Source organism: Bidens hawaiensis, unplaced genomic scaffold, assembly GCF_021521415.1.
Source record: "Bidens hawaiensis isolate Kalapana, Puna unplaced genomic scaffold, B.hawaiensis_p1.1 tig00003430_1, whole genome shotgun sequence".
Lineage (NCBI taxonomy): Eukaryota > Viridiplantae > Streptophyta > Magnoliopsida > Asterales > Asteraceae > Bidens > Bidens hawaiensis.
The window spans coordinates 1,091,115-1,101,481 of record NW_027491191.1 but is presented as its reverse complement, the minus strand read 5'-3'; the positions used below and the strand labels follow the sequence as shown (position 1 = coordinate 1,101,481).

The 10,367-nt window shown below is 34.3% G+C and overlaps 1 pseudogene across 1 annotated transcript; it reads right to left on the bottom strand.

Annotated features, from left to right (window-relative positions):
- Window positions 1-2,949: 2,949 nt before the first annotated feature.
- On the bottom strand, window positions 2,950-9,178 carry LOC143623374 (putative cyclic nucleotide-gated ion channel 5; annotated as a pseudogene). The gene is made up of 7 exons (XR_013151877.1): window positions 8,393-9,178; window positions 7,711-7,923; window positions 7,296-7,600; window positions 6,777-6,888; window positions 5,489-5,725; window positions 3,728-3,986; window positions 2,950-3,576 (listed from the first exon to the last, which is right to left on the bottom strand). The product of XR_013151877.1 is annotated as a putative cyclic nucleotide-gated ion channel 5 (transcript).
- Window positions 9,179-10,367: the final 1,189 nt, after the last annotated feature.

Genomic DNA, 10,367 nt, shown 5'->3' with positions numbered 1-10,367 from the left:
TTTTGGTTAAAAGCCACACACTTTTGCCACTAAACCAAGCTAGTAATTGTGTAATTATGTTTAAACATATGTTTCATAAAAATATATATATAATTTTTTTTTAAAAAAAAATCCAGGCATATCGGGGTGTCGGGCCGGGATCCGTCGACCACCCGGCCCTCTCTTTTAGCCGGCCCTATTACATATCCCCCAATACAATACAATACAATACAATACAATACAATCCTATAATCAAAACGAAAACATGTACCATACCTTTTAATCCACCCCCACTAGTTTGCTATTATTTTTAATCCAAAGAAAACTATTTCTTTTTTATTTCCTCCTTTAACCCTCTTGTTTTCAAAGAGGGTAGCATGCCGTAAAGATCACTGTTTGATAGTTTTGAAATTGAAATAAACCATTTTAAAAGGATTTATAGATTATCAAATAAAATGACACTTTTCACATGTTTGAGTTCAACTACTTATTTAAAGTTTATTAATTCGACTCATTTAGGATTAGGCCCGTAAACGAACCGACCGTTCAGTGAACTGTTCATGAATCGTTCGGCGGGAAGTTCGTTTATTTAATAAATGAATGAACATGAACAAAAAAAATTGTGTTCGTTTAATTCAACGAACGAACATGAACACATGTTTCGTTCGTTCATTTATGTTTATGAACGTTCGTTTATGTATTAATAGAAAATAATCAAATATTATCTAGATATCTCATCTGCTTAAAGGTTTTATATTTGTTAATTTGTGTTCATTTAAGTGTTTTCATTTAAGTTTGTTTGTGTTCATTCACACTGATTCATATATGTTTATCTATGTTTGTTTATCTTTGTTCAGTTAAGTCTGATTAAATTTTAAACAAACGAACACAAATGTCCATTTTTAAATAAATGCACATGAACATAAATATTTGTTCGATTAATTATAAAGTAAAATGAACGAACACGAACATGCCCTTGTTCGTGTTCATTCGATTCATTTACGGGCTTTCAATATTCACATTGATGAATACAGCGGTCTCAATATCTAGGCTATACCGATTTTATGTGTGTCCGTGAACCGTTAGTGAACACATTAATTTGAAAATTTCCTTAATGGACGAACACGAACATAAAATCTCGTTCGGTAAGTGTTCGGGAACACAATATTTTCTTAACGAACGAACATGAACAAGATCTTGTTCGTGTTCGTTCGGTTCGTTTACAACCCTATTTTGGATAACACATAATCGAATAATGAATATGAACATAGGTCATTTTATCGGTTAATGTATAATTGATTGTTATACATTTGGCTAAAATATTTGAGTTGTTTGTTTATTAAATTATCAAGAATTACTTAAAACTAGATGAGTGCCTGTGTGATGAACTCAAAAGACGGGGGAAACATTTTAGTTTTTTTTAATGTTTTGTTTTTTATTTGTAAATTGAGTTACGATTTTTTTATTAATTTTTTTTGAATGGTTTTTTGTGTGACCACGAATGTTTCTTACACTTCTGGTTTTTGTATTCTTTTGTTTTTAACTTTTCCTTGGATAAAAATACAAATCTATAAATTCGGTTGGATTTTTTTTATTATTATTGCTTTCAAAACTAAGGGTAAAGTTAAAATACAAAGGGAGACAAAAATGAGAATCGTGAAAAGGATTTTTGGCCACATTTAAAACCCTCAACAAAAAATTCAAAAAAAAAATATAAAAATCATAACTCAAAATATAAATAAAAAACCAAAATGTTTTCTCCGTCATTCCCGTTCCATAAAAGAAAACCGAAGAAAAGACACAATGTCGAGAAAAAAACACAATGAACAAACAACACAATGATAAATAAAAAAATACATAATAGGTCGCAAAATTTAACATAATGCCGAACAAAATATAACACAATGTTGAGTAATATAGCACAATATCAAGAAAAAAAGTCACAATCATGACGAAAATAAACACAAAACACAACGATAAATAAAAATACACTGATGTTTTATCCTCAACATTGTGTCTTTTTTGAGGTTTTCTTTAGAACTAGTAAGACGATGAAAACATTTTTGTTCATTTTTATTTTTCATTAAATTTTGAACTACACAGTTAAACAGAGTAAGTACTGCAACAATTCTTCAAATCATTTTGAAGAAACACGGTGATATTGCAGCCGGTTGTGTATTGAAAACAGATTCCATGAGATCATCAATCCTTGAAAGTGTTTGTGAAGTTGTGAAGCAGATTCAAGCTACTGATGTCAGATGCAAAGGCAATCAGCATTGACATGTCATGAATTGAAGCTCACCTGGAAACCGTGCACAAAAGGAGGGAGGACACTGAAATGTACAGGTTGCTTATGAAAAAGAAAGCAGACCACCGTTTGGACGAAAATGTTGCCCAAATCAATCTCAGAACGAAACGTGCAGGCTGCTGAAGAACGGTCGAAAGAGACTAGAAGGCGTGTGGAGGCATTGCAGCTTGTTGCAAAGAATATGACTGACAACTTCTTTGAGTCTAAAGCAAAGCCCAAATAGATTCATGGGTAAATGACCCAGTTATATAGGTTGGACAGATCATGGTATGGTGTGGTGTGTAATTATTACTAAATAACTTTGAAATTTGGTCAAAATGGCCTAGGGTGCAAGTTTAAACCCCTTACAGAGACAAGTATTTGGGGTTCATAGACTATGTGTTGTGAATTACCTTATTAGGAATAAATACTATGTGCTTTACAGTTTATTAACTCTTAGTTTGCACGGTCTTGCAATTTGTGCATGGTAAGGATTAACTATCATGTTAGAAATGGTCAAACCTCAAAAACTGATTAAAATGGTCAAACCTCAAGGAGGGAAATAGTACTTTACTCTCTATAAATAATTATCTGGTACTTTTACACAAAGTTATAAAAACCACCTCCTTATTACATCCTTTAAAGTAACAAAAACATATAAAGACAATATTCCACCAAATCGAGTATTATTAACCCTCAAGGGTCAGCCTATATTACATCAAAAAATGACTACAACATACACAGTTCACATCTAAACCAAATCCAATAATAACTTAAAAGTATACTTCCATATTCAAACATAACCAAAAAGAACAATGGCTCACCTTATTCCGCAGCAAAATCCGGTTCAGAAGGCTTCTGAAGACTAATAAACCCGGTCGACATACCACGCCTCCTCTGAACCTGTTTCATGGCATTAGTTGCAAACTTTGATGCTAACATTGTTGCACCAAATGAAGATGATGGGCGTCCTCTAATCAACACGCTTTCTTCATTAACCTCATCAGCGTCTTCATCATGAAGATCAACATCATCATCATCATCGTCATCATTGTAATCTTGATATTCTTCATCTTCTTCCTCCGTCCGAAGAATCAGCTTTCGTCTAGAATAGCGCCTCCAAGCAGCTTGAATAAAGCTCGCAGCCCATGTTCTCCACTGCTGAGAATAGAATCTAAACGTGTGTTGAACTTGCCGACTGTGAATTCGCCTGAATTGACTTGTGATGAACTTGACTTCGTCCGCGATTAACGCGAATGCTTCTACTTCTGTTAATGCTTTTACGGTTCGAGTAGATGGTGGTAAGTTACCTGCACATTTTTATCAGGATGAAAACATAAAAAACTTGTCCAAGAATGGAAATACACGTGATGATATGTCAACATATATTATAGAATAAAACTGTTTTATCTTAAATGGGTAGTTGTAGTTAACTACTTTTCCCATAATACCCCTCATTACCTGCTGATTTCGGATCAAGGGCCCAAGTAAGCAGTTCTTCACCACAAAAATCACCTTCTTTTAAGAAACCTCGGTTGAAGAAACCGCTTCTACCACCGTCGGTGGTGACACTTTCCAACCGGCCACGGATGATGAACAGCATTTCATCAACGGGGTCGCCTTCCCTTAAAACATATGTGCATTCAGTGTAGAGACTTGGTTTAAGGCGCTCACATATGGCGTCTAGTAATCGTTCATCCATATTTGCAAACAGTGGGACCTGGAAAGATTAACATTAGCAAGTGTTTCCTATGAATGATCTTGTAAGTTAACCATTTTACAGGGCTGGGTGTGTTAGTAACAGGTTTGAATTGAAGTCTCATTTTCTTTAGACGGGCGGATTATATAAAAATGCAAAATTACCAAAATGAATAACAAAGTTTAAAAACTGCTTACTGTGTCTTGTAGTTGTAATTATTGTCATGCCAGAAAAAGGTCAACATGGTCAAAGTCGTGACTAAAATAATTAGCAGTTAAGTTGTCACGTTAGGAACTTATTGCTCTAAATAAATAATGTATAGGTTGAAAAGAATGTTTGTTACACAAAATGGAGATCCTTTCAAAATACATCGACTTTTTTATGCAGTTTGTCCTTTTAGTATAGGTGGGAACTAACCGGGTCGGATTAGATTTACTCTGCCAACAGTATTTATCCACTTTGTAAATTTTATAAAATTAATTGATAACTATGACTGCAAAAATATGGATAGTTCAAATGATAATCACAAATATTTAGAAACCAATTGACTGCATTGAAAATACAATATTCACATGTGAATTCACATAGGAATAATTTTAGTTCACAACATCCACATGCATTCATTTGATTCCTAACTATTTAGTGGTTTATATTTGAACTATCCCTATAACATCCTTTTGTAAATTTCAACTGTTTGACTTGTTTCCCATTTAGATAAATTATTTGATGGCTCTTTTGACTTATTTGAGATCCATTCAAAATGCATTCGCTTTTTATGCAATTTGCCATGCTAAGTGAAAACCAAGCAGTCCGGGTTTGATTTACCCGTCAACACTTTTTATCCATTTTTCACATCTTATAAAATTAATTTGATAATTATGACTAAAAAAATATTCTTAGGAGGATAGTTGCAATTGGAACCACAAATATTTAGAAGTCCAATAACAGCATGTGAAAATAAAATTTACACTTGTGAATTCACATATGAATCTTTTTAGTTCACAATATTCAAATGCATTCATTTGATTCCTGAATATTTAGTGGCCTCATTTGAACCTACCCTGTTACATCTTTTAGTAATTCTCAGCTATTTGACCCATTTGACTTGTTTCCGTTAGATAAATTTCATGACTATCTTTGTTTGTGATCCATTCAAACATTCACTTCTTGTGCAATTTGTCATACTAAGTGGAAACCAACCGGGTTGAGCTAGATTCACCCGTTAACACATTTTAGTTTTATCCACTTGTAAAAACAATCTTATTACATTATAGATAGCTCAAATGGGAATCACAAATATTTTGAAACCAAATGAATGCAAATATGCAATGAAGATACAGTATTTACATGTGAATTCACATATGAAGATTTTAGTTCACAACATTCACTTGCGTTTATTTGATTCCTGAGCATTTAGTGGTTCCCAATCCACCTATCTGACTTGTATCCCATTTAGATAAAATATTTGATAAAATGCAAAGTATTATCCACATACAGATAAGTAAATAGATAGAAGTGCATACCCTTTTGACTAAATTCAAACAAATGTGTCTCTTGATATCCCTCCTAAGATCTTTTGGTAGACTCTGGACCAAACTCTCCTCATCTACACCTCTTGTTTCCACCCATTTGTACTGATCATAGCGCCGTACTCTTTCTTTGAGTTCCTGAGGAAGCAGCCTATGATGCATCCATTGTTCGGAGTCTCGCCTTTTGATCCTCATCTCCTCTAGCCGAACTGATAGGGATTGAAGATACGTCTATGAAACAACCAAAACATTTGTGTGCTTTAGAATTTATCATAATACCAAGGGTCTTTTTATCTATTAATCCAACTGTAAATTTCACATTTTGTCATTGCATGTAAGAAAAATATTTTTTTTACCATTGTCTGTAACTAAACTTTTATCACATGTAAATTGATGATATGGCACACACTGTCAAAATTTTGGTGTCATTGTCAATATTTTACCAACTGGTCACTGCCAATGGTAGAAACAGAAAGTGAAAAAAACACCATTTTTTTTTGCATACAAGAACATAGAAAGTAAGAGTTACATTTCTTGTAATCAACCAATATATGAACATAGACTCACCAGTTCAAGAAGTGGCAATTAAGTAAATGAGTAAATTTTGGTTATGTTTGGGTCAAGTCAACAAAAGTCATCCAAAGTGTATTCAAATGCAAAGAAACCTTCTAAATAGCCTAATAAGAAAAAAAGTAGATTATTTCTGTGAAAACAGAGTTTTGTAGTTATATTTTAGGACTTTCCAAAATAAACATGCTAAAAGTTCAAAAACGTTTCCCTTCTTAAAGCAAGCCCCTTTGACCTGTTACTCAACTCACCTAGGGGTGTAAACGAACCAAGCCACCCGTGAGCTACCTGAGATCGGCTCGCTAATAGCTCAATCAAGCCAAGCTTAAACAAGCTCGAGGCCAAAAGCAAGCCTGTATTATTGATGATCACGAGCCTATGAAGCTCGAGTTGGCTCGCGAGCCTATTACTTATATAGTATATTTGATATATATTTATATTATTATTTTTATTATTATATACATAATTATGATAAATATACTAAAAACATATTATGTTATATATGAAAATTTTAATCATAAATATTTTATAAAATAATTAGGAATGTATATATAAATTAATAAATAATAAACAAGATGAGCTAGAGCTTGAAAAAACGAGTCACAGGCGGAGCTCGAGCTTAAATGAGCTTGAGCTTGGCTCAGCTCGTTTATACCCTTAAACTAACCTAGCCTATCATAATTCAAAAAAAGTTACCCTTCAAGACCTTTCTTACCTGCATGTTGCCAATTAGAAGCGCAAAAAGTATGAGCCCAGAAATTGCAATTATGATTGAGAAAATAATTTCTTTAGCATAGGTACTGGTTTCAAGCCCCTGGCCGAGTGTACTGTCAAGCACCATTGTACAAAATATAACAAATCAGTGAGGCACAAAGAAGTCAAGCACCATTGTACAAAATATAACAAATCAGTGAGGCACAAAGAACTAACAAACTAGTGAGATAAAGAATAGCTTGAAAATTTACGCATCAATGGGTCAAACAGGCATGAAAGTTGTCTAAATCGTTTTATTCAAAGATTTACTTTTTCATGATTAGAGCATTATTAGTTTATAACAAAATTTGAAAGTGAGCGCAAGAGTATTTGTGGTCAACCAAACATGGTGTGCTTAGCATATTAACAATGCCTGTTCCAATCCAAACATGTTTGACCTATTACCTAACCCGCCCGACCGTCTCATGAGCCCGGCCTCATAGATAACCATAACTTGACATTACAAAGAAAATTCACTTACCTCAAGTTTCTCAAGCCCCACCACAAACAATAGCAATATTTAGATATAAATTGTTCAGACGAATCAACTTCAGATTGTACAGCTTGTAAGTAAATCCCATAATCAAATTCTCCATAGGACTCATTTTCAAGACAATGTTCATCAAGAATGGCTTTACTCACACTCATCCAGGCTTTGTAACCGTCTGTTCTTTCATGTCCACAGTATAAATAATCTATTTCACATTCCTTTTCTTTTATACAAGCTTGCTCCCAACATGAACTTTTACGTTCCACAGCTAACAGATACCAGAAAGCCCCAAAAATCTGTTATATCACTTATATTAGATATTTCATTATTCGGTTCGTTTACAAGCCTAGATATAACTGATGCTTAGATTGAATAATTGAAACAATCTGGGATCAAAGAAACTTACATGACCAGCAAGAACAAACCAAACCAGATAATATGCTGCACCAGCCCAAGCGGTTTCAGTAATGACACCCACGGTTTTTTTGAGCTCTGAAAACAGTGGTAGTATACGAATGGACCTGGGAATGTATTGCACAATTACAATCCAAAATAAAACATTTTTTGTACCCAACACACCCGATCCCTGTGTCTCGTGAAGAAACCTCCACACTACAATCTGCAAATGAACCATCAAATAAGATCATCGTTAAAACGAACATGGATTTTCTGATAGCTAGACCTGTAAACGAACCAAACGTTCAGTCACCCATTCGTATGTTCGTTTATTTAATAAACGAACAAACATGAACACAACACATGTCTCATTCGTTCATTTATATTCTTGAAATTTCATCTAAATCCGTTTTATAAAGTTAAACAATATAACATAGTTTTATAACAATTTAGGCCCGTCAGATTGATGTCCACGTTTACTTTTAATTGGTGTTTGCTCAGTTATGTTCATTTATTTGTTCGTATATGTTCATGTATGTTTGTTCGTTTACATTAGTGGACCTTTCATTTATACTCTTAATGAACGAACATAAACACGTTCGTTTTCTTAACAAGAGAGCATGAAAAAGAAAACCAAGTTTGTTTATTGTTCGTGTTTGATCGTTTGTCTGGTTAAAGCTAAACGAACGAACACGAACATGCCCTTTTTGTGTTCATTCGGTTCGTTTACAGACCTACTGATATCTAATGTAAGAAACCAATACCTGTGGTAAGGGAAGTACAGAAAGAAGGTCAACTATGAAATAACGTTGCAAATATCGCCCTGCTACTTGTCCAGGATCTATAACAAGTTCACCACGCCCAAAAACTCGAGATGATGGAGCAATATATGCTGTGCGAAACTGGAGACCGATCCGAACAAGGTAGAAAATATCAACTACGGTCCTCACAGCTGTAATGTAGTGTGCTAAACTTTTGTGTATTTTTAAACAGCTTTCTTTGTTATGATAAACAGGGATATAGAAGAACAAAGGGTCCACATATACCGCAAGAATACAAGACAAGACCAAAAACTTGTTCCATATCAAAAGATTCTTGTCTTGTGGGTCGATTATTTTTTTCTCTGAAACTTTTAGATCTTCTGAGAATACTGCCCGTGTAACACCAGTTCTTAAAGATTGACCAAAATTAATAAGTCCTTCAGAACCTCTTCTCATTCCTAACTTTATAGACTTAGACGCAGTTGGACGTGGAGGACGAGAAGGACCAGGTCCATTGGTCACTCCTTCTATATTGAACCCACAACTCTTCATTAGACCAGTATTAGACGATATGGCAAATTCGGCTCCAGATCATCCAACCTAAACATTAAATAAATAAACATTGTAGAATAATTAGGTGACATTATTAACAAGTTAGTGAACACCGTTAAATATAATTGTTATATGTTGTAGCAAAATGGTGCGTAGAAAATAGTGTTTGGATGTGGTATTGTTATTGCAAATACTCAGCAGTTGTGTGGGTGTTTGGAAAACTTGATTATCTAGTGAGAATCAGAATCATATTCCCTTTATTTAATTAAATATATAGCTGACTACGGTACCTTGTGTTTTTGGCCACCTATATATGTTGTCTTGTAAGTTACAACCATTAAACATTTTCTGAAGGGAAGGTGGAGAAAGCAAGCTCAATCATCACTACCTCCATAACCATAAATTAAACTCGCACACTTATTTGATCGTTCAACCGGGGTGATATCCAAAACGTGGAGTTGAAATGCATCTGGTAGCATAAACACCAAATTTACAAACACAAATTGTAATACTTTACTTGGTTCAGCAACCAACCGAACCGATTACCAATGCAGACGAGAGTCACAAATTCAAATGGATCTGTATCATTAGAAATCAGAATTAGGATCAATTTAGCTCAATTCATCTAAAGGCTACATTAACACAAATTATGGTGCGTAGAAGGCCGATCAAACAATACAATGCAATACATTGTTGTTATAATGTGAACCCACCCTAACTAACAGCCAGAAAATCATCTAAACATGCGAGTAAGGTTACGAACGAAGATCTGAAGCAACCGATATCGCATGTGAATGGAAGAAAACAAAAGCGTATTTGATAGAAGAATTTGTGAATCTAATTTCTCATGATTGAATTAACAGCTAGCACGAAGACGATAAATCAAACACGAACAATTAAATCCAACACATACACATAGAATGAACATCTGAGATCAAACCGAGAGAATAACGTACTGTGGATTCGTATTGATGAGAATGGAATAAAACTAGGGTTTGGCAGATACAGATTGGAGGCTAATTTAGGGACAAAGGGAATTTGGCGCAAAAAAAGGTGGAAATGGTAATAATATTAACGAGGTAGCTAAAAAACGGTTAGCCGTTTATCACAAGCTCTTGTGGCGGGAAACTCCCTACACCTAACAATCACTTATGAACGAATATTAAAGGCATATGTTATTCTCACACTAGATAGGTTAGTTGGACACCATATGTGTCTATACGGCTCGTATAGGGAGGGGCTATACAAGCCGTATAGGTGCAAAATTTTGTTCATTTATGATGGAGAGTGTCATTTGAAGCATATACGGCGTATAGGGGCTAAAAAGCACTTATAGACTGGAAAAATTGTCATT